Below are 27,990 nucleotides of genomic sequence, written 5' to 3'. Positions count from 1 at the left end.
TGCGGTTTGATGGCCTGAGCTGATACTGTGATTTTTATTGTGTTGCAGCACAATAAAAATTAAAGGAGAAAAATGCATTTTCTTCTTTGTACTTGGCTATTTCTGTAACTATGACAGTACCGATTGCAGCCAGGTCTGTTAGAAGAATGTACACGTTGCCTTCTTTATTTGAAAAGTACTATAAGCTCCTTGGTGAAAAATACACCATAACCAAGTAGAAAAAATAAAAAAAAAAAATCCCAGGTTTCAACTTTTCTTACCTTACTAAAGGTATAAAGTATAAGGTAAGAAAAATCACCAAACATCAGGGTATGGGCTAATGGGGCTTTTTAGGGCTGGTTTCTATCTGTAGCCAATAGCCCATACCCTTTAACCCCTGAGGTTTATTTCTTGAGCCTACATCAGGAAACCATGATCAGACCTAACTTGGTGGGGAAAGATATAAATGTTAAATGTGCGGGGCGCCTGGGTGGCTCAGTGGGTTAAGCCGCTGCCTTCGGCTCGGGTCATGATCTCAGGGTCCTGGGATCGAGTCCCGCATCGGGCTCTCTGCTCGGCAGGGGGCCTGCTTCCCTTCCTCTCTCTCTCTGCCTGCCTCTCTGTCTACTGTGATCTCTCCCTGTCAAATAAATAAATAAAATCTTTAAAAAAATGTTAAATGTGCAATGTGTACTTTAATTATCCTGAGATAGGACTTGAGAATAAGATTCTTATTAAGTTTATACTTGGAACTGTCAGTGCCAAGGGATTTGCCAAAGTAAAACATGCCTGGTCAGTATAAGGCCTGATGCAGAAATGTACTTCATGGGTCCATTTGGCCAAAGCTATCATGAATTCAAACTCTGGGCTGGTTCACTTTGAACTGCCTCCCAATGAGATTGGAGGCACTGGAGTGAGTCCATTGTGGGTCAGTTTCTCTTGGGCATCCCCAGCCACAGACATGGCTCTAAATCTTTGATCCAATAACCTAAATGTATATTCTCTGTGCCAGGGAGCCAGGTTTAAGCCTTCTTGCTTTATTTTCCTCCTTTAATCTGACCTCTTCATGTAGCTGTACCTTCCCTTCACTCGAGTTCTCTAGTGCTTTTTACCTGGCTTGCTTTATTCTTCTTTCTGGGCGTGTTTTCTTTCTTTCTTTTTTTTTTTTTTTTGGCACATAAAATGTATTCAGATGCTAATTTGGCACCCCCATCCCTTCAGTCTCATTCATTTGTGACTCCTGAATGCCTTATCCATTCCTGCTTCCTGCTCCTGTCTTTTATTAAATGCCCTGAGTTCTATCTCTGGAATAGGATTTTTTCCCTTTACATTCCTATTGCTACTACTCCCTGTCAAGTCCTCTAGATACTTTTTTTTCCCTTTCCTTTCCTTTTTTCCCCCCTTTCCTTTCCTTCTTCCCCCTCTCCTTTCCTCCTTTCCTCTCCGTTCTGGACCTGGTCTGCTTTAGACTCTTCTTGTCATTTTTATTCTGTTCTCCAATTCATCATATCCTACATATTAGGACTAATATTTCTGAAGTCCTCTTAGTTCTTTACTTAAGTGTATTGACACCTAGTGAGTGAGTATTAGGTGGTGGGGATTGTTACTGAATCTGAAAGAATTTCAGTATTCTGAAAGAATTTCAGAATTTCCCCTGCTCAGTGGGGAGTCTGCTTCCCCCTCTCTCTCTCTGCCTGCCTCTCTGCCTACTTGTGATCTCTGTCTGTCAAATAAATAAATAAAATCTTTTAAAAAAAAGAAAAAGAATAAAAAGTAGTTTAAATGACACCTCTTTCATGCAGCCCTCCCTAATTTCTCCTTTATGCTCCATAGCCAAAAGAATTTCTCCCTTCTTGGGAACTCTCTTGACACTTTCTTGATTCTTTGTTTATGGTCCTTAACCTTATTCTGAAACCATTATTGCTATTTGTTATCTTATCTCCTCTACTAAAGTTTAAACTTCTTGAAGGCTATGTTATCTGTCCCTTATTCTGCAAGAGTGTCATGCATACAGGGGCATCCATTATATATTTAACTGAACTGCCATTGTGATCTCAAGGTTAGCCTTAACATTTAACTGAAAATCCCTATCTAAATGAAAGTTTCAGATTAAGTAGGAAATTGTCAAACCTATTATCTGCCAATAATGCTATGAAATAGTATAATAAGGCAGTGACTTTTTTTAATAGTCATGCTTTGGAAATGCTCTGTCCAATAAACATGTGATTGTATAAATTTAAGTTGATTACAATTAAATGAAACTAAAAATTGGGTTCCTCTGTTGCAGTAGCCACATTTCAAGAGCTTGGTAGCCACATGTTGCTAATGATTACCATGCTGGAAAGTGCAGCTATAGAACACTTCCATTACTGTAGAAAGTTCTGTTGGGCCGTGACTTTATGCGACAATGGTTCTCTATGTTTATTTCCACCTAGAAACAAGTTTGCAAAGTCAACTGCTTGTATGGGTTTATGGAGAGTTATTCAGTTTCCTTCCCTCTTAGGACACAAATCACTTAATAACATTACAAGAATCACTTTGATTCCCTTTGAGGGAGAAATGAGATATTTACACCACATGAAACACTAAAATTCTGATGAAATTTTGAAGGATAATTATAAGGACCTTGATCTTCCACATATAAATTGTACTAGAAGTAACAGTAATTAGGGGTGCCTGGATGACTCAATTGGTTAAGTGTCAGACTCTTGATTTCAGCTCAGGTAACTTCTTGATTTAGGCTCAGGTCATGATCTCAGGGTCCTGGGATCTAGCCCCATGTGGTCTCTCTGCTCAGTGGGGAGTCTTCTTGTCTCCCTTTCCCTCTGCCCCTCCCCCTGCTCATATGTCTCACATGTACTCACTCTCTCTCACTCTATAACTAAATAAATAAATAAACCCTTTAAAAAAAGAAGTAACACTAATTAAATACTGTAGTACTTGTGCAGAAGCAGACAGATCAATGTAACAGATCAGTGTCTATTTCTTTAGAAATAGGGGACTATTTCCAAATATACTATGACTTAAAAAATAAAAAGCCATTTCAAACCTATGGACTGGGGGAAAAGATGGCTTTTTCAATGTTATTAGGACAGGGCTAGTCATTTAAAGGGAAACTTCATAAACTGACATCTATATTCACTATTTAGATCAAAATTAATTATATTTGGATTAAATATTTAAATGAAAAACTATAAAGATACTATAAATATTCTATATTTTAAAATATACATTTAGTATAATTTAACATCTATTTATAATATTTTTATAATTTTGAGTTTGAGGAGGATTTTCTAATCATGTTATGAAGACTAAAGATTTAAAGAAAAAGATTAATAAATTTTACCTTCAAAAAATCTGTATGGGGGCACCTGGGTGGCTCAGTGGTTTAGGCTCTGCCTTCGGCTCGGGTCATGATCTCGGGGTCCTGGGATCTAGCCCCACATCGGGCTCTCTCTCAGCGGAGAGCCTGTTTCCCCCTCTCTCTCTGCCTGCCTCTCTGCCTACTTGTGATCTCGCTCTATCAAATAAATAAGTAAAAATCTTTAAAAAAAATCTGTATGGCGGGGCACCTGGGTGGCTCAGTGGGTTAAAGCCTCTGCCTTCGGCTCAGGTCATGATCTCAGGGTCCTGGGATGGAGCCCCGCATCCGCATCCGGCTTCCTGCTCAGCAGGGTGTCTGCTCCCCTTCCTCTCTCTCTGCCTGCCTCTCTGCCTACTTGTGATCTCTGTCTGTCAAATAAATAAATAAAATCTTTAAAAAAAATCTGTATGGTAAAGAAAAGAAACTGGGAAAAAAATGTGTCCTATAACAAAGGGTAGGTATTCTTAATATATAAATAACTCCTATACATCATTTAAAAAATAAATATCCTAATAGAAAAATAGTGATAAGTTATAAACAGAATAGTATTCTGGAATACCAATAGACAAAGTCACTTTGCAAGTAAACTAATAATTTTTATCTATCAGATTATAGAAGGTTTGAAAGATTAACAAAACATGGTGTTGGCAAAGCTATAGGGAAATAGATTATTTAATCCACTATGTAAATTGGTACATTTCCAAAGAATTATTTGGCAATCTGTTTAAAAATATTACAATGTACATACCTTCTATAATCTGGCAATTTCACTAAATTTTAGAATTTATTGTAAGAAAAATGAAAGTTCTAGAAGATATATACACAAGAATGTTCATTAACCTTTTGTTTATAGTTTAAAAAAGTGCTGAAAAAACCTAACTGGCTCTAATTGACTAGGTACATTGAGATGTGTCAGTTTAGCCAGTTACTACATATACATTAAAGATAACGTAAATATACATTTATTGATATGAATATATATCCATATATGTAATTTAATGGAAAAAATAGGCTACAAAAGAGCATAATTCAATTTCTTTATACATCTTTGTATTTCTATATATGCGCACATAAGCTTATGAAATATATAGAAAATTGTTCATAAAAATGTTAATTTGAAGTGGCAGGGGGGTGGGAGGTTGGGGTACCAGGTGGTGGGTATTATAGAGGGCACGGCTTGCATGGAGCACTGGGTGTGGTGAAAAAATAATGAATAATGTTTTTTCTGAAAATAAATAAATTGAAAAAAATGTTAATTATAGGTAGAAGGATTTGGGGTTTTCTTTTAAAATATGTTTTTAATTCTTTGTATTTTCAGTGAGAATGATAAAAGCATATATGGTATGATATGTGTAAAATGCTTATTTCTGTACACAGTACTCAAATATTCACTGAATTGTAGTAATTTTTATGCTTATATCATTTACAAGAGAAACTGGTCAAATGCAAATTTCAGAAGGATTCAAGTGTTAAAAGTAAAAAAAAAAAAAGGAAAGTATATTATAACTGGAGTAAAATAAAAGTGACCTAGAAGGGCTTTCTAATAATAAAAATAAAGGAAGAAATTAAAAAAACCAATAGATCATTTAACTTAACATTGAAAATGTAGGGGCACCTGGGTGGCTCAGTGTTACGCATCTTTCTTTGGCTCAGGTCATGATTCCAGGGTCCTGGGATCAAGCCCCACATCGGGCTCCTTGCTCAGCAGGAAGCCTGCTTCTCTCTCTCCCACTCCCCGTGTTTGTGTTCCCTCTCACTATGTCTCTCTCTGTCAAATAAATAAATAAAATCTTTGATAAAGAAAAAAAAAAGAAAATGTGTGTGTGTAAAATGTGTAACAATAACATAAAGATAAATTAGGAAAAATAATTGCAATATGTGATGATTGAGGGTTATGTTTACTGCAAAATACAATTTTCCATCAGCTAACCACCTCCAAATAATAAAAGGTTATTTGAATTCTTATTTTTTTTATTACAAATACATACCTACATACAGTTGTTACAGTATTTCAAATCTCAATTCTAATAACACCTACAGAATTTCTGGTGTTATGGATTGGTTGGGAAAGGACCATGCTTTCATGTAGGTTCAGAATATCCTAGCATGGATTTACCCTGGTCCCTAGTTCCCTATAGATTTATACCTGCCAGTGCAACACTCTGTACAGGGAACAGTCCTGCCAGATCCAAAAATATAGCTGATTTTCCCCCTGCAACATTAGTTTTTTTACACTCAGGATGTTTGTCACCATTCTGGGAAAAAAAAAAAAAGAAAACTTGTATTAATAATCTGTGAACTTCCATTTAAGGGGATGTTTGTTTATTTATTTTTACTGTATCATCAAAACTTTATAAGAACATGAATATAAAAAAACAAAATTATATCACTGATTCTTTAAAATGGTAGATTATGGATGAATCAAATGTTGTTTCTTTTGTTTTTCATAATTTCTTTTTTTAAAATTTCTTTTCATTGTTTATGTACTACACCCATGCTTCATGCAATACATGCCCTCCATAATACCCACCACCAGGCTCACCCAAACTCCCACCCCTCTCCCCTTCAAACCCTTAGTTTGTTTCTCATAATTTCTATTATGTGGTCATATTCCTTTTTTCCTTTTCAAATTCTTATTTATATTCTAGTTAGTTAATATGCAGGACAATATAAGTTTCAGGAGTAAAATTCAGTGATGCATCACATAGATACAACACCCAGTGCACATCATAACAAGTACCCTCCTGTGGCACCTGGGTGGCTCAGTTGGTTAAGCCTCTGCCTTTGGCTCAGGTCATTATCTCAGTGTCCTGGAATTGAGCCCCACATCAGGCTCCCTGCTCAGAAGGGAGTCTGCTTCCCCCTTTCCCTCTGGCCGTCTCCTGCTTGTTCTCTCTCTGTCTCTCTCAAATCAATAAGTAAAATATTTTAAAAAAGACAAGTGCCCTCCTTAATACCCATCACCCATCTAGCCCATCCCCTTCCCCCTTTCCTTCCCTCCCTCCCTCCCTTCCTCTCATCCTCCCCTCCTCAGTTTGTCCCTGATAATTAAGAGTCTCTTATGGTTTGTTTCTCTCTCTCTTTCCTCCCCACATACATTCAACTGTTTTGTTTCTTAAATTCCACATATAAGTGAGATCATATTTTTGTTTATCTGACTGACTGATTTTGTTTAGTGTACTACAGCCTAGCTCCAACCATCTTGTTGCAAATGGCAAAACTTCAATCATTTTGATGGCTGAATAATATTCCATTATATGTGTACACACACACGCACACATATACCACTTCTTTGTCCATTCATCAGTTGATGGACATTTGGGCTGTTTCCATAATTAGGCTATTGTTGATAATGCTGCTATAAACATCAGGGTACATGTATGCTTTTGGACCTGTATTTTTGTATCCTTTGGGTAAATACCTAATAGTACAATTGTTGGATCTTAGAGTAGTTCTATTTTTTTCATTCTGAGGAATTGCTACACTGTTTTCCAAAGTGGCTGCACCGATTTGCATTCCCAACAATAGTGTAAGAATGTTCCTCTTTCTTAGCATCCTCACCAACACCTGTTGTATCTATGTTGTTAATTTTAGTCATTCTGAGAGGTGTGAGGTGGTATCTTGTTATGGTTTTGATTAGTATTTCCCTGATGATGAGTGATGTTGATAATCTTTTCCTGTGTCTGTTTGCCATCCGGATGTCCTCTTTGGGAAAATGTCTAGTCATGTCTTCTGCCCATTTATTGATTGGATTATTTATTTTTTGAGGTGTTGAGTTTAATAAGTTTTTTTTATATATTTTGGATACTAACCCTTTATTAGATATGTCATTTGCAAATATCTTCTCCATTCCATAGGCTGCCTTTTAGTTTTGTTGATTATTTCCTTCACCACACAGAAGCTTCTTAACCTGAAGAAGAATAAATAGTTCAATGTTTGCTTTTCTTTCTCTTGCCTCTGTTGCCATGTTTAGTAAGAAGTTTCTGAGGCTGAGACCAAAGGGGATGCTGCCTGTGTTCTTCTCTAGGATTTTTATGGTTTCCTGTGTCACATAAAGGTCTTTCATCCATTTTGAATTTATTTTTGTGTATGGTGTAAGAAAGTGCCCCAGTTTCATTCTTCTACATGTTGCTGTCCAGTTTTCCCAACACCATTTGTTAAAGATACTATCTTTTCCCCTTGGATATTCTCCTGCTGTGTTGAAGATTAGTTAATGGTAGCATTGAAGGTCCATTTCTGAGTTCTCTATTCTGTTCCATTGACCTATATGTCTGTTTTTGTGCCAGTACCATACTGTCTTGATGACTACAGCTTTGTAATATAGCTTGAAGCCTGGAACCAGGATGACCCCAGCTTTTCTTTTCTTTTTCAGGATTGCTTGGCTATTTGGGGTCTTTTGTGGTTCCATGCAAATTTTAGGATTATTGTTCTAGCTCTGTGATAGGGATTACATTAAATGAGTAGATTGCTTTGGGTATTATAGACATTTTAACAATGTTTGTTCTTCCAATCTATGAGCATGGTTTCTTTGTGTCCTCTTTAGTTTCTTTCACAATGTTTTATAGTTTTCAGAGTACAGATATGATTAGGTTTATTACTAGATATCTCATGGTTTTTGAGTCCTCTTAAACTTCTTTCATAAGTGTTTTGTAGTTCTCAGAATACTGATTTGGTTAGGTTTCTTACATTATCTTATGGTATTTGGTGTAATTGTAAATGGGATTCATTCCCTGATTTCTTTTTCTGCTGCTTCATTATTCGTGTACAGAAATGCAACAAATTTCTGTGCATTGATTTTATATCCTGCAACTTTGTTGAATTCATGTATCAGTTCCTTGCAAATGGATACCTCATTTCTTTTTGTTGTCTGATTGCTGAGGCTAAGACATTCTGTACTATGTTAAGTAGTAATGGTGAGAGCAGACATCCCTATCTTATTCCTAACCATAGAGGAAAAGCTTTCTTTTTCCCCATGGAGAATAATTTTCACTGTGGGTCTTTCATATACGGTAAGGGGATGTTTAGAACTAACAAAGGACTCTTCTAGTTCTTGAATCAAACTCAGCATTAACAAGGCCACATCCTCAACTGAGGAAAGAAAGCCTGATCAGTGCCCACATTACCAGGGACAAAATATCTGCTTTCAGCTTTCTAGGATACAAAAAGTCTATTTCCTTCAAGTCTAATCCCAAGTTCTTCTTTAATGCCATTTTTAATGAGGTGTTTAATGTTTTTTTTTTCTCTTTTGACTTTTTAATACTTACTGGAAAAGACTAGTATTTAATCCTTTTTAAATATTAATGTGATAAACATAAAATTAGGAAGACTAGTATATTGAATCCCATGTATCTATGACACAGCTTCAACAATTATTTAATGGGTTGTTTGGATACTGAGTTTGAGCCAGGGACTGTGACCAAAAATCTCATTTATATTAATTTGTATATAGCTATTGAAATGGTTGTTCTGGGATAAGAATTTAGCCCATCTACCTCCAGAATTTATGCATTTAAACATGACACAAAACTGTGTATATATATATATATGTGCTAAAGTAATTTAGTTTTTTTTTTCTTGAATGCTGTTACAAGGTCTTTTTTAGTTTCTTGTTGCAGATTTCAAATTTTCCACATTAGGATATGTTCCTTCTATAATCCCCATAAAATGCATAATACTAAAAATTGAATTAAAGCCTCAGATTGTACCATGGACATAACCCTTTCAACTCATATTTTTAAAAGTGATCTGAGACATTGGTAGTATGGTATGTATTAATCAAAAGCCCAATTATTATTTGGTGGTTGTACTTGCAGCCTGTTGAAAGAAGTTAACTACATTTTGCAACTGAACTAAGTAATGGGAACACCCCTGAACCTTTTACTTCAGAACCTAAAATGTACAATTACTTCTAAGTTGAGCCTAGTGAGAAGTCTTGTCACCCTTTTGTGATATTTCTTCCCTTCTTATTCAGCCTAATCCTTATAGTATGTTCCTTTTGCTAATGTCCTTATCTAATTCTAGATTCATCTTGTCACTAAACTGGTCCAGAAAACCTCTCATTCCTGCCTCAATCTAACCAGTGCTTTCTGTGCTGCAATTGTGACTGAATTAGAGAAAATCATACCTTTATCAGGACCAGTGCCACAACCAGTGTATGGTCTATAGCCTCATCTGGGTTCTTCAGAGCTGCTAGGAAGACTTTTTATATATTCCTATTCAGTTTTATCTGCTATTGAATTTACATGGTAGCTCTTGCAGATACTCACCACTCACCTCAAGCTATATTCCCACATTCAAGCATATTCTCTCACCTTTTACTTCACTGTTAGACTTGACTTTCTAGCTCTATACTTGCATATTAGTGTGTGTATATCTCTCTCTTTCCCTTCATTCCCATACTCGTCTAATTCTTTTTTTTTATTTATTTATTTTCAGAAAAAGAGTATTCATTATTTTTTCACCACACCCAGTGCTCCATGCAATCCGTGTCCACTATAATACCCACCACCTGATACCCCAACCTCCAACCCCCCCGCCACTTCAAACCCCTCAGATTGTTTTTCAGAGTCCATAGTCTCTCACGATTCACCTCCCCTTCCAATTCACCCCAACTCCTTTCTCCTCTCTAACACCCCTTGTCCTCCATGCTATTTGTTATGCTCCACAAATAAGTGAAACCATATGATAATTGACTCTCTCTTCTTGACTTATTTCACTCAGCATAATCTCTTCCAGTCCCATCCATGTTGCTACAAAAGTTGGGTATTCATCCTTTCTGATGGAGGCATAATACTCCATAGTGTATATGGACCACATCTTCCTTATCCATTCGTCCGTTGAAGGGCATCTTGGTTCTTTCCATAGTTTGGCGACCGTGGCCATTGCTGCTATAAACATTGGGGTACAGATGGCCCTTCTTTTAACAACATCTGTATCTTTGGGGTAAATACCCAGGAGTGCAATGGCAGTGTCCTAGGGAAGTTCTATTTTTAATTTCTCGAGGAATCTCCACACTCTTCTCCAAAGAGGCTGCACCAACTTGCATTCCCACCAACAATGTAAGAGGGTTCCCCTTTCTCCACATCCTCTCCAACACATGTTGTTTCCTGCCTTGTTAATTTTGGCCATTCTAACTGGTGTAAGGTAATATCTCAATGTGGTTTTAATTTGAATCTCCCTGATGGCTAGTGATGATGAACATTTTTTCATGTGTCTGATAGCCATTTGTATGTCTTGACTGGAGAAGTGTCTGTTCATATCTTCTGCCCATTTTTTGATATGTTTGCCTGTTTCATGTGTGTTGAGTTTGAGGAGTTCATTATAGATCCTGGATATCAACCTTTTTTCTGTACTGTCATTTGCAAATATCTTCTCCCATTCCGTGGGTTGCCTCTTTGTTTTTTTGACTGTTTTCCTTTGCTGTCCAGAAGCTTTTGATTTTGATGAACTCCCAAAAGTTTATTTTTGCTTTTGTTTCCTTTGCCTTTGGGGACATATCTTGAAAGAAGTTGCTGTGGCTGATATCGAAGAGATTACTGCCTATGTTCTCCAGGATCTGATGGATTCCTGTCTCACGTTGAGGTCTTTTATCCATTTTGAGTTTATCTTTGTGTACGGTGTAAGAGAATGGTTGAGTTTCATTCTTCTACTTATAGCTGTCCAGTTTTCCCAGCACCATTTATTGAGGAGACTGTCTTTTTTCCACTGTATATTTTTTCCTGTTTTGTTGAAGATTAATTGACCATAGAGTTGAGGGTCCATATCTGGGCTCTCTACTCTGTTCCACTGGTCTATGTGTTAGGGTTTTGTTCAAAGTAAATAATCCCACTGGATTCTCTGTTTAGAAATTTCACATCCTTCATGATCATCATAGGCAGGTAGATTAATATTAGACAGTAAGAAGGAACCCCTCACACACATTTTAACCAAAGAGGAAGATGAATATAGATATACATGGGCCAAAGTTTTCATGAAAGAAGTTGAAAGAGATTCCTTAAAAAAAAAGAGTTTTTATTTATTTATTTGACATGAGAGAGAGAGATCACAAGTAGGCAAAGAGGCAGGCAGAGAGAGAGCTGAGCAGAGAGCCTGGTGCAGGGCTTGATCCCAGGACTCCGAGATTATGACCTGAACAGAAGGCAAAGGCTTAACCCACTGAGCCACCCAGGCACCCCAAGAGATAGCATTCATCTAACTTTTGTTCTTTAATATCTTTAACTTTTTTTCTATCATCTGTCCTTCTTTTCCATTGAACTTTTCTGGGAAAATTCAGCCCTTGATCAACTTAACTGTCCATTGCTTCCACTCTTATACCTGAGCACAGCTGGAAAAAAATTCACACAGCTGTGTAGATTGGTTTCACTTATAAATTCACGACCTCTCACCTCATTTGAACCCTCAATGTTACCTAGATATTCTTTGTTCACTAATGACATCTTTCCTTCAAGCTCCAAACTGGCTATTTCAAACTTTCTTTCCAACTACCTTCTCACTCACTCAGCAGATGACAATATTCTCTTTCCTATAAAAACAGAAGTCAAATGAAAGCTCCCTCAAGCAAAAATGAGACAATTATTAACACCAGGGAAAACAAAACTTGTACAAAAAAGGAAATTAAATTATACTATTTAGTTAGGAAATAAATATTCCTAATAGTATAAAACTGTGGTATAGCTGAATTTGAAGAATTGAGAGGGTAAGTGGTCATTCTCTTCCATAATAGGAACTCAATAGATAATATAGATAATATATAATATTGGCTAATTAAGAAGTAAAACTGTGGGCATATTATTTTTAAACATGGGGCACTTGGGTGGATCAGTCAGTTAGGCATCCAACTCTTGGTTTTGGCTCATGTCTTGAATTTAGGGTCATAAAATCAAGCCCTGTATGGGGCTCTGAGCTCAGCAGGGAGTTCAGTTGAGATTTTTTTTCCCCTCTGCCCCTCCCCCTTTGCTCTCTCTCTCTCTCCCTTTCTCTCTCAAAAAATAATAATGAATAGGAAAATCTTTAAAAAATACATGGAGATAAATAAGGGAGGAAACAGCTTAAAAAGTTCAAAGTTTTCATGAGGAGGAAGTACTCAGGAGGAGGGAGCAGAGGACTGCTATTTTATGTTAATAAGTCTTGTAGTATTATATAACTATTACTTTGAAAAAATAATTTTCAGAATGTTAAGGTGAACTCTTGTGTGGCACCTTGGAGGTAGTAGGCTGTTTTAGGATGAAGCTGAACATCTCTTTACCAGCTGCTGGCTGCCAGAAACTCATTGAAGTGGCCAATGAGAGCAAACTTCATACCTTTTATGAGAAGCATATAACCACAGAAGTTGCTGATGATGCTCTGGGTGAAAAATGGAAGGGTTACATGGTCTGAGTGAAAAATGGAAGGGTTACATGGTCTGAACTGGTGGTATCAATGACAAATAAGGCTTCCTCATGAGACAGGGTGTCTTGTCCCATGGCCATATTCACCTGCTGCTAAGGGCCATTCCTCTACAGATCAAGGAGGACTAGAGTAAGAAAGTAAAAATCTGTTTGTGGTTGCATTATGGGTGGCAATCTCAGTGTTCTCAACTTGGTCATTGTAAAAAAGGGGGCAAAGGATATTCCTGGAAGCACTGATACTACTGTGCCTCATCACCTGGAGCACAAAACGCCTAGCAGAATCTACAAACTTTTCAGTCTCTCTAAAGATGGTGTCCACCAGTATGTTGTGAGAAGCCCTCTAAACAAAGAAGGTTAAGACACCTATAACCAAAGTGCCCAATTCTGCATCTTATTACTCCATATGTCCTCTAAAACAAATGTCTGTGCATTACTCTGAAGAAACAGAATACTAAGAAAAATAAGGAAGAGACTGCAGAATATACTGAACTTCAGGCTAAGTGAATGAAAGAGGCCAAAGAAAAAGGTGAGGAACCTATTGCCAAGAGACGGAGGCTGTCTTCTTTGAGAGCTTCTACCTCTAAGTCCAAGTCCAGTCAAAAATGACATTTTCCTAAGAGTAACAAATAAATAATATCAGATATAAGAAAATATATAACTAAGTTGCAGAGAAATTAGAAGGGTTATGATTCATGGTAATGGGTTTGAGTGAGTGTATCTTTTTGATAGGTATATCAACTTTCACTTAGAAAAATTTCCTCTACCTTTTACTCATGGCTGAAGTTCACCTACTTTATGATTTCTCTCTGATAGAAAACTTGGCAGAAACTGTTTTCTAAAAAGAACTGGCTCCTTTAAATAGATCACAGTGGGTGTACAGAGTGGCTTCAGAACCTTGGATAGGAAATGTCACTACACAGCCTCTTCGGCCACCAAAAGCCCATGGTTGGAGACAATTTTCCAGTTAGGCTCTTTTTCAACTTTTGGGTCAGGAATGACAGACACCTTCTTCCTGGGTCTGATATTTTCTTCTTGGGCATGATATTTGTTACTTTATACTGTTAGCAAACATTTCCAAAATTCTGGTTCACATAGGACCAAACTTAAAAAAGGAAAAAAAAAAGATGGCTATTGAGCATTTAAGGTGTGTCAGACACTGATATTTATAGAGCAAGTCTGTGAGAGAAGTATATAATTCACAGGGGAAATATGGGGATATACTAAAGAGGGTACCCAAGGTAATGAAAAATGCTGTATTGGGATTCATAACCTCAACTCCCTGTTACTCTATCTCTACCATACCCTGTGACCTTGAGCATGTAATTTCTCCATGCTTGTTCTAAATTTCCTCCTTTATAGAATGAGAATGTTGGACTAAATAATTCTCAAACTATAGGATGCACTGGAATTACTTGGGATGCTTATTACAAAAGCAGCTTCCTGTGGAATCACCCCCAAAAGTTACTGAATTAATCTCTGGAAGTTGGGGGGGGTCGCTGAAATATATACTTTTGACACGTTCCTTTGATGGTTCTGATACATGTGGATCTTGAAGCACAATTGAATGAATGAATCCAGGGCTCCATGCTCTTTTCCAGCCCTAACATTTTATGACCTAGTATCCAGGTGGATACTAGGTGGATAAAGATGTGATTGAAAGAGGAAACAGGGGTTGAAGGAAAGATTTCTCTCATTCATTAATTCACTGAATCAGGAAATATTTAAGTGTCTATTATGTACATATTGAACAGCCATTATCTGGTTTTTCTGTGTCTATTTTATTAATTTTTGGTGATGGGAAGGAATTGGGAAATAGAGAATGGTACCTTTTAATATCTGGACCAGTGCTTAGTGATGTGCACATTTAGAAACTAATGTAAGAGGTAGTAAGATTATTCACAGTAACTAAAAAGTGAAAATGACCCAAATGTCCATTAACTGATGAATAGATAAACAAATTGTGGTATACACTTATAATGGAATATTATTCATCAATAAAAAAAGAATGCAATACAGATACTTTCTACAAAATGGGTGAGATTTAAAAACATTATACTAACTGAAGGAACCTGGATACAGAATCCCATGAATTATATAATTCCATTTATATGAAGTGCTCAGAATTGGAAAATCAATATAGATAGTTATATTAGTGGTGGTCTAGGACTGAGCTTGGGGCATGGAGTTGGGTCAATGGGGAATAACTTTTAATAGGTATGAGGTTCTTTTTGGAGTGAAAAAAATGTCTAAAATTGATTGTGTTGATGATTGAACAAAAGTGTGAATATACTAAAAACCATTGACTTGTACATTTTAAATGGGTGAATTTATGGTATGTCACCTATATCTCAATTACATATATATTTTATGTATAATATGAAGCTGGAAGATTATTTATTGCCTGTTCATCAAGTTGGAAGAAAGTATACCAACCCTTAATATGAATGGAAAATCAAACTCATGCTTGTTTTATCAGTCTCTTTTTTTATACACACACATTTTAAATCACTTTTTGTTCCCCATTTCAGATATGTTTTAGGGGTCCATCCTGTTGGCTTTAGTTGGATACTTGGAAGCAATTTGTTAGTCAATAAATATTTGTTGCATTTGCTTTAATTAAATTAAAACATTTTTGTCCACTAACAATCCACAGCAGTTGGTATGGTTGTTCTTGGCCTTGCCTGCTTTTATAGTGGTGTAAATAGTGGCAGTATGCATGCCTTAAAAAGAGATATCAAAATAAATAGAATGTCCCTAATGTATTGTTTGGGTAGAAAAAAAGTGTACTTTAGATCAAATAAAATATTCCAAGTCTATTCTTCAATTCTTTCTTCCCAGGGTACCAATTAACACCTCAAGAAGAGTTTGGGTATTTTTATATTCCATTCTTTATTCTGGAATATAAGTCTTAGTGTCATGGGAGATGACCATTGTTTCTCTATTACAGTGTATCAACTCCTCAGACTATGGCATCTCTTTCTCATCTTTTTTTTTTTTCCAATTTATTTATTTTCAGAAAAACAGTATTCATTATTTTTTCACCAACCCAGTGCTCCATGCAAGCTGTGCCCTCTATAATACCCACCACCTGGTACCCCAACCTCCCACCCCCCCGCCACTTCAAACCCCTCAGACTGTTTTTCAGAGTCCATAGTCTCTCATGGTTCATCTCCCCTTCCAATTTACCCAAAAGCACATACCCTCCCCAATGTCCATAACCTTCCCCCCTTCTCCCAACCCCCCTCCCCCCAGCAACCCACAGTTTGTTTCGTGAGATTAAGAGTCACTTATGGTTTGTCTCCCTCCCTATCCCATCTTGTTTCATGGATTCTTCTCCTACCCACTTAAGCCCCCATGTTGCATCACCACTCCCTCATATTAGGGAGATCATATGATAGTTGTCTTTCTCTGCTTGACTTATTTCGCTAAGCATGATATGCTCTAGTTCCATCCATGTTGTCGCAAATGGCAAGATTTCGTTTCTTTTGATGGCTGCATAGTATTCCATTGTGTATATATACCACATCTTCTTGATCCATTCATCTGTTGATGGACATCTAGGGTCTTTCCATAGTTTGGCTATTGTGGACATTGCTGCTATAAACATTCGGGTGCACGTGCCCCTTTGGATCACTACGTTTGTATCTTTAGGGTAAATTCCCAGTAGTGCAATTGCTGGGTCATAGGGCAGTTCTATTTTCAACATTTTGAGGAATCTCCATGCTGTTTTCCAGAGTGGTTGCACCAGCTTGCATTCCCACCAACAGTGTAGGAGGGTTCCCCTTTCTCCGCATCCTCGCCAGCATCTGTCATTTCCTGACTTGTTGATTTTAGCCATTCTGACTGGTGTGAGGTGATATCTCATTGTGGTTTTGATTTGTATTTCCCTGATGCCGAGTGATATGGAGCACTTTTTCATGTGTCTGTTGGCCATCTGGATGTCTTCTTTGCAGAAACGTCTGTTCATGTCCTCTGCCCATTTCTTGATTGGATTATTTGTTCTTTGGGTGTTGAGTTTGTTAAGTTCTTTATAGATTTTGGACACTAGTCCTTTATCTGATATGTCATTTGCAAATATCTTCTCCCATTCTGTCAGTTGTCTTTTGGTTTTGTTAATTGTTTCCTTTGCTGTGCAAAAGCTTTTGATTTTGATGAAATCCCAAAAGTTCATTTTTGCCCTTGCTTCCCTTGCCTTTGGCGATGTTCCTAGGAAGATGTTGCTGCGGCTGAGGTCGAAGAGGTTGCTGCCTGTGTTCTCCTCAAGGATTTTGATGGATTCCTTTCTCACATTGAGGTCCTTAATCCATTTTGAGTCTATTTTTGTGTGTGGTGTAAGGAAATGGTCCAATTTCATTTTTCTGCACGTGGCTGTCCAATTTTCCCAACACCATTTATTGAAGAGGCTGTCTTTTTTCCATTGGACATTCTTTCCTGCTTTGTCGAAGATTAGTTGACCATAGAGTTGAGGGTCTATTTCTGGGCTCTCTATTCTGTTCCATTGGTCTATGTGTCTGTTTTTGTGCCAGTACCATGCTGTCTTGATGATGACAGCTTTGTAATAAAGCTTGAAGTCCGGAATTGTGATGCCACCAACTTTGGCTTTGTTTTTCAATATCCCTTTGGCTATTCGAGGTCTTTTCTGGTTCCATATGAAACTGTTCCAAAAAATAGAAATGGAAGGAAAACTTCCAAACTCATTTTATGAGGCCAGCATCACCTTGATCCCAAAACCAGACAAGGATCCCATCAAAAAAGAGAGCTATAGACCAATATCCTTGATGAACACAGATGCAAAAATTCTCACCAAAATACTAGCCAATAGGATTCAACAGTACATTAAAAGGATTATTCACCACGACCAAGTGGTATTTATTCCAGGGCTGCAAGGTTGGTTCAACGTCTGCAAATCAGTCAATGTGATACAACACATCAATAAAAGAAAGAACAAGAACCATATGATACTCTCAATAGATGCTGAAAAAGCATTTGACAAAGTACAGCATCCCTTCCTTATCAAAACCCTTCAAAGTGTAGGGATAGAGGGCACATACCTCAATATCATCAAAGCCATCTATGAAAAACCCACTGCAAATATCATTCTCAATGGAGAAAAACTGAAAGCTTTTCCACTAAGGTCAGGAACACGGCAGGGATGTCCATTATCACCACTGCTATTCAACATAGTACTAGAAGTCCTAGCCTCAGCAATCAGACAACAAAAGGAAATTAAAGGCATCCAAATCGGCAAAGAAGAAGTCAAATTATCACTCTTCGCAGATGATATGATACTCTATGTGGAAAACCCAAAAGACTCCACTCCAAAACTGCTAGAACTTATACAGGAATTCAGTAAAGTGTCAGGATATAAGATCAATGCACAGAAATCTGTTGCATTTCTCTACACCAACAACAAGACAGAAGAAAGAGAAATTAAGGAGTCAATCCCATTTACAATTGCACCCCAAACCATAAGATACCTAGGAATAAACCTAACCAAAGAGGCTAAGAATCTATACTCAGAAAACTATAAAGTACTCATGAAAGAAATTGAGGAAGACACAAAGAAATGGAAAAATGTTCCATGCTCCTGGATTGGAAGAATAAATATTGTGAAAATGTCTATGCTACCTAAAGCAATCTACACATTTAATGCAATTCCTATCAAAGTACCATCCATCTTTTTCAAAGAAATGGATCATCTTTTTTTTTTTAAAGATTTTATTTATTTATTTGACAGAGAATACAAATAGGCAGAGAGGCAGGCAGAGAGAGAGAGAGAGAGAGAAGCAGGCTCTGCACTGAGCAGAGAGCCCGATGTGGGGCTCGATCCCAGGACCCTGGGATCATGACCTGGGTCGAAGGCAGAGGCTTTAACCCGCTGAGCCACCCAGGCGCCCTTCTTTCTCATCTTTGTGTTCCCAGCAGTTAGTGTGTGGCACCTGTTGAGTTCTTACCTGGATGTTTGTATAATAAAAGAATGTCTTCTAGGCATTCTTGTCTAGATGTTTCTTTTGGGCATCTAGAGAGGCCCTAGGTAGTCTCCTTCATGCAAACAGGATTCTGGGGTTGCTTTGGATCCCAGTGTTACTGAAGTGAATATGTGGATTCAGCTCCTTGCTTTATAACCACAGGCATGCAGCACATGAATTTTCAAATACTTAAATATTAATCTCATGCCAAAACCTATTAACTAATAGCTGGTATATAAACCATGTGAAAAGATTAGAAGAATATATGCAAGTGTCCTCTCCATCACAAACCATTGCAGAATATAGATTGAAATTTAATCTAATTTTGCTCAGTTTCAACTCTCCTATCATTTTTATTAGTCTCACAGTTAAAGCTATTCAGGGGGCCCACACAGCAGTGAAAAGATTGGCTTAGCCACTTATGTGCCCAGCATTTCTAAATGGCTTAGAGCCTTCTTAATAAAGATCATAATTTGAGCCTTTCACTCTTTTTGCTTCTGAAAATTTGAACAATTGGAAATTGGAAGTAAATTAATATGTCTTGGGGCTAATCAGAAATTGAAGCCCAGAAACCCACTTGCTTGGTTTTGGAGAGCACATGCAAATTGTTGGTTATACTTGGAGATACATAATTGAAAACACTTTTACATTTGTATAGCACTTTAAGACTTTTATAGCCCTTATATACCAAATATTTCATTTGAACCTCAGAACAGCCCTTCATGATAAACCAGAGCATGGTACTAAAATCATGGGGCTCAAAGGCATTTAAAAGCAAGGAGTTTAACTGCCCAGCCCACTTGGCAGGTGTCAAAACTGAGACACATAAAAGGTCACTGGTTGGCTCAAGATGGAATTGTAGGTTTTCCTATGTGAGACATTCACTTTGTAAATGTCTAATGACACTTAGAGGTAGAAATTATCATTGAAATCACTGTAGTGCTCAAGGTTGTCAGGAAGGATTAGAACCTGGAAGTTCCTGCCTTGGGGTCCTAAACACAGACTTCTCTCTCCCTCAGTATATTTTATACACATCAGTTTGATTTTTTCCTATCATTGACTTTACTATAATCCTCTAAATATATATACCTCCTGCAGCCTCCAAAGCAGTTAAACTCCCATCAGTGGACATAAAATTTCTTGGTCTGACAATCTTACTTTTATGTTGCCTTCAATATTTCAGGTTGCCTGAGGTGCCATATTGATTAAGCTACATTCTAGAGAACTAAATATATGTAGAATATTATATGGCTCCCCTACTGAACACAAAACTGTAAATTAATGGATCTCTCTTGCTGACATCATAAAGTATGCAGACCTGAAGTACAGCTGTAATATTCCTTGCAGGACCATGTATTTTACTTGTAATGTCTATAAAATGAATGGTTGTTCAAATGTAGAAGCTATGACAAAACACAGATGTTTATACAGAAGGTGACACAGTGGAAGAAGGATTTCATGAGGACATGTAAGGTGAGAGGCCAAAAGGGCTGGGGGAAGAAAATAATAAAATGGACCAGGGGTAAATTGGAAGGGGAGGTAAATCATGAGAGACTATGGACTCTGAAAAACAATCTGAGGGGTTTGAAGTGGCGGGGGGATGGGAGGTTGGGGTACCAGGTGGTGGGTGTTATAGAGGTCACGGATAGCATGGAGCACTGGGCGTGGTGAAAAAATAATGATACTGTTATGCTGAAAATAAATAAATGAAAAAAAAATGGACCAGTGGCAGGGCAAATTTCCAGTGTGGAGGTCACAGCAAAATTCAATCAGTACTTCAATCCTGAATATGGTTAGAGGTCATATAAACATGTTTTTCTTTGTTTTTCCATTGGTGTTTTGTGGTTTTCTGTGTTATCAGGTATAACTGAAACCATGGCAGAAGAGTAGAGCCAAGTAGTTTGGGAGATTAATTAGAAATGCTGCACATCACAAGGCATTTATAACTAGGGAGGTAGAGGGAGATTCTGTTACAAATAGTACTGAAAGTAGCACAGAATGAACCCTAGTTTGAGAAAAGTGGCTAAAGTAGGTGTTGTTGCCATATATTTTTTCCCTCATGCTCTTTTGGCTTCTCCCTCCAAATCTCCTCAGTAGAAATTTTTCTGCCTTTAAAATATTCCCCTTACACCCACCCTGACCTAAGTTTCAATAAAAAGTTTCTCAGGTCAGTATTTTGAGATATGTTTCTTAGTCTAAATTTCCAATGTATCCAGTTCCCCCCAGTTCTTAAGTTATTGCTACTAAACTAAAGTGCTGTTGGGACTGTGAAATTTTATCTCCTGCAGTTGCCAGCTGCCAGATCACCAAAAAACTTAACTGAACACCCACAAGAATTTTCTTTGGGCTATCAAGTCAAGCATCTTGGTTATCATGTAAGCATTAGTTTTTAATGCTTTAATTTGACCCAAAGCATTTTGTTGTCTATGATGGACTTCCCACTTCTTTTGCTTTGGAAAAATCTGGAGTCTAAGTCTAAGCATTTTTCATTCAATTCTAAAAGCAATTTTCTGTGTTTTTCTCTTAAGTAGGACTGAAAGCATTTGACTAAGAACCTTGTGTACCTCTTCTTTTTTTTAGCTGCTGTTCTCTTCACTCATGATATAATCCTTCTTAGGTTATTGAGAAGCAGCTCCCCAATTCTAAACACAGTGAAGGGAAGGGCAGCATCCTTTCAGGCTCTGTAAGCCTTGCCATGTGAAACTATCAGAGCACTTTTAAAATGTCCATGGGGCACATGGGTGGCATAGTTGGTTAAGTATCTGGCTCTTGGTTTTGGCTCAGGTCCTGATCTCAGGGATGTGAGATCGAGACCTGCCTTGGCCTCCATACTCAGTGTGGAGTCTGCTTAGATTCTCTCTCTGTCTCTCTCTGCTCCACCCACTTCTTAAAAAATAAATCTTAAATACAATAAAATGTGGTGTCCCTGAAAGGACTTGAAATCTATCTCTAGGGCAGCAATACTCTTACAGGAATGCACCACTGCAGGATCATCACTTACTAGCTCTGTGATTCTGGGCAAATCACTTAAGTTCTGTGAGCCTGCCTCAGTTACTGTCTATGCACAGTGAGAAATAATGGTTCTTAATGTTGAAGAGTTGTTGTGGGGATTAAATGAGGTAGTGAATAGAAAGGGTTTAGGACTGCAGCTAGTCTTCTAGCATCTCATTAGCAAACCTGTATTATGACCACCTCTATTATGAGATGCCCAGGTCTATCCCCAGAAGAGATTTTGACTCAGTAGGCCTGGAGCTGTGGCACAGGCATGTGAATTTTAACAAAGGTTCTTGGGGATTCCAATGGCTATCTATTAAGAACTGCTATAGTTAGTGATTCTCAGACTTTACTGTGTATTAAAATCACCTGGGGGTAGGAAACTTATAAAATGAAACTCTAAGCCCCATCTCTAGAAATTGTGCTACTACTCTAGGTCTGGTGGGAGGGCCTAGGAGTGTGCATTTTAGAATGCAGGTGGTCTGCAAGAGTACCCCTTGGGAAGCATGGCTATAGAGGATTCATATTAGCTCTGTTATGGACTGAATGCTTATGTTTCCTTCCCACCCAATTTGTAAGTTGAAACCCTAACTCTCAGTCTGATGGTAATGGTATGTGGGGACTTTGGGAGGTAATTGGGTTTAGATGATTTCTAAGGGTAGTGATAGGGGCCCCATGATGGGATTCATGCCCTTATGAGAAGGGGTAGAAGGACAAGAGCTCTAGTGAGTGCACACCCACTCTTTCTCTCACTCTCTTCACCATGTGAGGACACAGGGAGAAGGCCACTGTCCATAAGCCAAGAAGAGGATACTCTCATCAGAAACTTTATCTGCTGGCACCTTGATTTGGAACTTGTCAGCCTCTAGTACTCTGATAACTAAATTGTTTAAAATTGTTTAAACCACCTGGTCTATGGTAGCTTTTAGTGATAGCCCAAGCCAAATAAGACACATACCACTTCTTCACTGCATTTGCCTATAGCAATAATCTTTTAAGATCGCCAAGCTATTATTTTTTAATTAATTAATTTATTTATTTTAGAGGGAAGAGAGAGAAGGGGGAGAGGCAGAGGGAGAGAGTCCTAAGGCAGAGGGAGAGAGTCCCAAGCAGTCTCCCTGCTGAGCATGGAACACAACACATGACTCCATCCAGCACACTGAGGTCATGACCTACGTTGAAACCAAGAGTAGGTTAACTGACTAAGACAACCAGGCAACCCCCCAAGGTTCTATTGAAATGGCCCACACCACAGAGGCAATGCTGCTGACTCTCTTTCAGTGGAACAAAATGCACAGGCTATAAAGTATTTTTTGTCATAGGAATAAGCACAGAAATGCATCCTCTAACCAACAGCCTATAATTGTAAGCTGATGGCAAGGGGTGTAGTCTGTAGCCATAGAATGAAAAAAGCCAATTAACCATGTGGGAAGAGAATGTCTAACAATAGAAATTATACCATTGACCCTTGGGTCATTAGCACTGTGTCCTTATCAATTGAGCTTCCCAGTAAAATAACCCAGGAGAAAACCATTGGAAAAAGGAAGTGGGAGTTTATACTAGCCATTCATTATGTGGTGCTTAATGAGCCTGGTGACTTTTTTTTTTAAGTGGAAAAATGTTTTATTTGATTCCTTTGAAATACATTTTTATTCTATCATACCTGAAAAGAGAAAAGTGAGGGCTTGGAGGAATTTTGAATCCTCATTTATCCTTTGCCCATGTTCCATGACATCTGGCTCTCCACTTATCGTAGAAATGGAACTTTCCATTCATAGTGATTTCTAGGTTTCTATGGCATTTTGAAAACCCACTAACTACAAGGATCCACATGGTTTAATACCTTCTCCCTACAAACACATACCCTACTTAGGCTTCTTGTCTTTGTTACTTCTTGACCACTGTTTCTTTTCAGGTCAGTGGGACCTCTGAACTTTCTGAGAAATGTGTAAAAGGCTACAGTTTGTGGAGTTATTTGTCCTCTACTTATAAATTCTTGTGGTTTAGGCCATATCCATGATCAGCCCTTGTGTTAGTGCAAGGAATTGAAAATAAGGGAAAAGCATTCTTGAAAGTCCATCTTTTTGAAATGCAGCAGAAATCCTCAGTCTTATACTTACTTCTGGAACCTAGAAACATAAATTAACTTAGATCCTCATAAGTTTTATTCGCTCTCAGGGTTTTCAAGTGTTTCAGGGAAATTTGTTTGGAGGTTTAGAGAATTAACTGTTGTTTCTAAAATGTAATTTATATTGAATAGTATGCTAAACAAAGTTCAGTGAATTAGATTAGATTAATGATAGGCAGCTTCATTGAGACAAATATATTATTTATTTCTCCAGGTCTCTGTATTTCTTAAGTCCTTGGAGTATTGGGTTCTAAATATTCTTCACTTGTAGCTTTCAGAAAGCAGGGAAACTTGCTCTCTCAGTGCTTGTATGTTTGCTTTGGGGCAACCATATTTCTTGAGATATGCATTCAATTTTACTCTTAAGAGGGGAGGGAAAATACTCTTTCTAAGACATGATTTCTATAAATGGAGATTAAAGGTGTGTAATTTTTTTCATATTGTGAAATATAGCTGTTCACAGTCTGCCTTTTGGAGGTACTGAGAAATCACTCCAAGGTTAGTTTTATATTTTTGTGCCATATGGACATAACCTCATCTCTTAATACCACTTGATTTTTTAAAAAATATTTCAAGTTTTTATTTTATTTTATTTAGTTAATTAACATATAATATTGGTCTCAGGAATAGAATTTAATGATTGATCACTTATGTATAACACCCAGTGTTCATCATAACAACTGCCTTCCTTAATACCAATCACCCATTTAATCCATAACCTTACCACCTCCCCTTTAGTAATCCTCAGTTTGTTTTCTATAGTTAAGAGTCTCTTATGGTTTGCCTCCCTCACTTTTTTTCTTTCCCCTATGTTCATCCACTTTGTTTCCTAAGTTCACACATGAGTGAAATCATATCATATTTGTCTTTCTCTGACTTATTTCACTTATTTCATAATATACTCTAGCTCCATCCACGTTGTCGTAAATGCCAAGATTTCATTCATTCTTTTTCATTTCATTTTATTTTCATTTCATTCATTCATTCATTCTTTTTATGGCTGAGTAATATTCCATATGTATACATATGTATAAATATATATACACACACATATACCACTTCTTTATCCATTTATCAGCAGATGGACATTTGGGCTCTTTCCAGAATTTGGCTACTGTTGATAATACTGCTATAAGCATCAGGGTGCATGTGCCCCTTCAAATCAGTATTTTTTATCCTTTGTGTAAATACCTATTAGTGCAACTGCTAAGTCATAGGGTAGCTCTATTTTTAACTTCTTGAGTAAACTCCATACTGTTTTCTAGAGTGATGTACCACTCTGGAAATACTTTTGTACCCACCAAAAGTATAAGAGGGTTCCCCTTTCTCCCCATCCTTGTCTGTCATTTCTTGTGTTGTTAATTTTAGCCATTCTGACAAATGTGAAGTGGTATCTCATTGTACTTTTGATTTGTATTTCCCTGGTGTGAGTGCTATTGAGCATCTTTTCATGTGTCTGTTGGCCATCTGTATGTCTTTGTTTTTATGAAATTTTTTCTGCTTTGTGACATGGAAGGTTTCTTTTGGTAATAGTAAAAAAATGTTTGTTGTGTAAAAACCTAAAAGAGGGATAATATCTTCAGTAAAGGCAAACTGTTAGCAATTACATGAACCAAGATATATCCTATAGCTTAAAAGACTTAAAAGTTTTAACAAGAGTGCAAAAAAAAAAAAAGAAAGAAAGAAAAGAAAAGAAAAAGAACTTGACGCACTTTGTGTTGTGGAAGTGAACCACTTGTTTGTCCCAGTAAGACCTTCTCCTTTGAGACCAGTTATCAGAGTCAGCCTTTATTCCTAGAGTGAAATAGTCACTGAAATTTTAAGAAGTTATCATTTGTTCACTAAGAATGAAAATAGGGGGCACCTGGGTGGCTCAGTGGGTTAAGCCACTGCCTTTGGCTCAGGTCATGATCTCAGTGTCCTGGGATCAAGTCCCGCATTGGGCTCTCTGCTCAGCAGGGAGCCTGCTTCCTCCTCTCTCTCTCTGCCTGCCTCTATGCCTACTTGTGATCTCTCTCTGTCAAATAAATAAATAAAATCTTAAAAAAAATTCTCTAAAAAAAGAGAATGAAAATAGGAGGCTTTATTTCAAATAAATTTTTAGCATCAACAATAAAAAGATAAGTTTTAATTAATATACTAGTTACTGTCTTCACCATCCATGTTAGCCTGAGTTGGGTCTTTGTCCTTGACATACTTATCAGATTAATTTTTCATATTTTACCACAAGGCTTTTGATAGTGCTCATTTGAAAATCACCATTTCTTGAATGAATGAACCTTTTATTCTTGTCTAGATGGAACATTCTCAAAAAGATGATGGGAGCTCTAAATCATATCCCCTCTTCATCTAAATCGAATTAAAACTTGTACTGCAGTGATCAGGAAAAGGACACTAGTATATGAGTTTCTTATTTTTTTTTTAATATAGCACCTATCAGGAGAGATAGACTATGGTCTGAATCTCAACATGACCAAGTGTGTCAAAACAGTGCTGGGATGTGTGTCAGGAGACTTGAGTTCCAGGCTGGACTCTCTCACTGTGTCATTTCACACAGACTTTTTTGACCTCCATTTTCTGACTTATTTTCAAAGAGTTGGATGGTATAAATGACTACTTGGTTCCTTCACAGTTAAAGCCCATGATTCTGTACTTTAAATTGCTACATATGAGATTATTTTGTTCCCTCGATTTGTTCATGCCCCTTCCTTGCATCCCATTGAGTATTTTTAACATACATGTGATGGAACACATGGACATCTATTCTGGAAAAATAGTCCCAGACCAGGAAATTTTCCATACTACTACTGATTTCTAGGAATGTAGGACCTTTTTGCATCCTGTTACCAGGAAGGACATACATAAAAGGAAAATAAGTATATTTTACAGGCTACTAGACAAATGTCTGAAATTATTCTGTATACCTAGAAAAAATCTTACCTTCTTTCCTTTTTAGTCTATGGGCTGAGGCAGTCTGGTTGATCTTCTTCCATTCCTTTGACTTTACAAATGTTTAGGAAAACACAAAATGTATTATTATTGGGCTAACTTTAAATAGCAAAGAAGGAGAGGCTTAAATATCTATATCTTCCTACCCTCTTCAACTATCACCAAGAAAAACTAAACACAAAAAGAACAAGCACTACAGTGAACATACAGAATATACCATAGCCTGTCATATTATTTCCATATTTTTCCTGGCTGTAAGTCACAAGTCATTTTGATACAAATAGTACTTGTGAATAAACTGTATAAAATACTTACCAAGCTACACGAAAAATATCCATGGAAGTGACAACTTGCTGTCATGAATGATGAAAAATCACTTGCATAAAAGGCAATTGTGTTGATTATAGAAAATGAAATGAGCTTTCCTAGTTTCTTCTTTATCTGAGGGTACTTTTTTAAACAGGAAAGCTCCTATACAGTGATGTTAGGCCATATATTTCATTTCAGCTTTCATTTACAGTTGTCATTGTTGCAGGGAAAAACATTTTAATCAGTTTCTGCATGAAGGTCATATAAAACTGTGAACAAAAGTAATTTCTTTATGATAATATCAAAACAGAAGCATTGCTACACTTAAATTATGAAGCATGTTTCTCTTATCTACAATACAGTTGTGTGTATGACTTAATAGAATCTGAGAGTATTTCTTATTTATGCTATTGGTAAGCTCAAGAAATTCTCTTCTCTTTGACGCCTGAGGTTCTGATATTGGCTAAGAATGAGATCAGATAATATTATATCATGGATATAAGCTATTTTTTTTCAATTTATTTATTTTCAGAAAAACAGTATTCATTATTTTTTCACCACACCCAGTGCTCCATGCAAGCCGTGCCCTCTATAATACCCACCACCTGGTACCCCAACCTCCCACCCCCCGCCACTTCAAACCCCTCAGATTGTTTTTCAGAGTGCATAGTCTCTCATGGTTCACCTCCCCTTCCAATTTACCCAAAAGCACATACCCTCCCCAATGTCCATAACCCTACCCCCTTTCTCCCAACCCCCCTCCCCCCAGCAACCCACAGTTTGTTTCGTGAGATTAAGAGTCACTTATGGTTTGTCTCCCTCCCTATCCCATCTTGTTTCATGGATTCTTCTCCTACCCACTTAAGCCCCCATGTTGCATCACCACTTCCTCATATCAGGGAGATCATATGA

At 37.4% G+C, this 27,990-nt stretch overlaps 1 protein-coding gene and 1 pseudogene across 1 annotated transcript in view; both read left to right on the top strand.

Moving 5' to 3' along the window:
- Positions 1-27,990, top strand: part of IL1RAPL2 (interleukin 1 receptor accessory protein like 2) — a 1,343,934-nt gene that overhangs the window by 2,852 nt on the left and 1,313,092 nt on the right. The gene's annotated exons all lie outside the window — the stretch shown is intronic.
- LOC122896412 lies at positions 12,566-13,335 on the top strand (annotated as a pseudogene).

The sequence above is a fragment of the Neovison vison genome, chromosome X (assembly GCF_020171115.1).
Source record: "Neovison vison isolate M4711 chromosome X, ASM_NN_V1, whole genome shotgun sequence".
Taxonomy (NCBI): Eukaryota; Metazoa; Chordata; class Mammalia; order Carnivora; family Mustelidae; genus Neogale; species Neogale vison.
The sequence above is the reverse complement of the archived record's forward strand: the minus strand, read 5'-3'. Positions and strand labels throughout refer to the sequence as shown.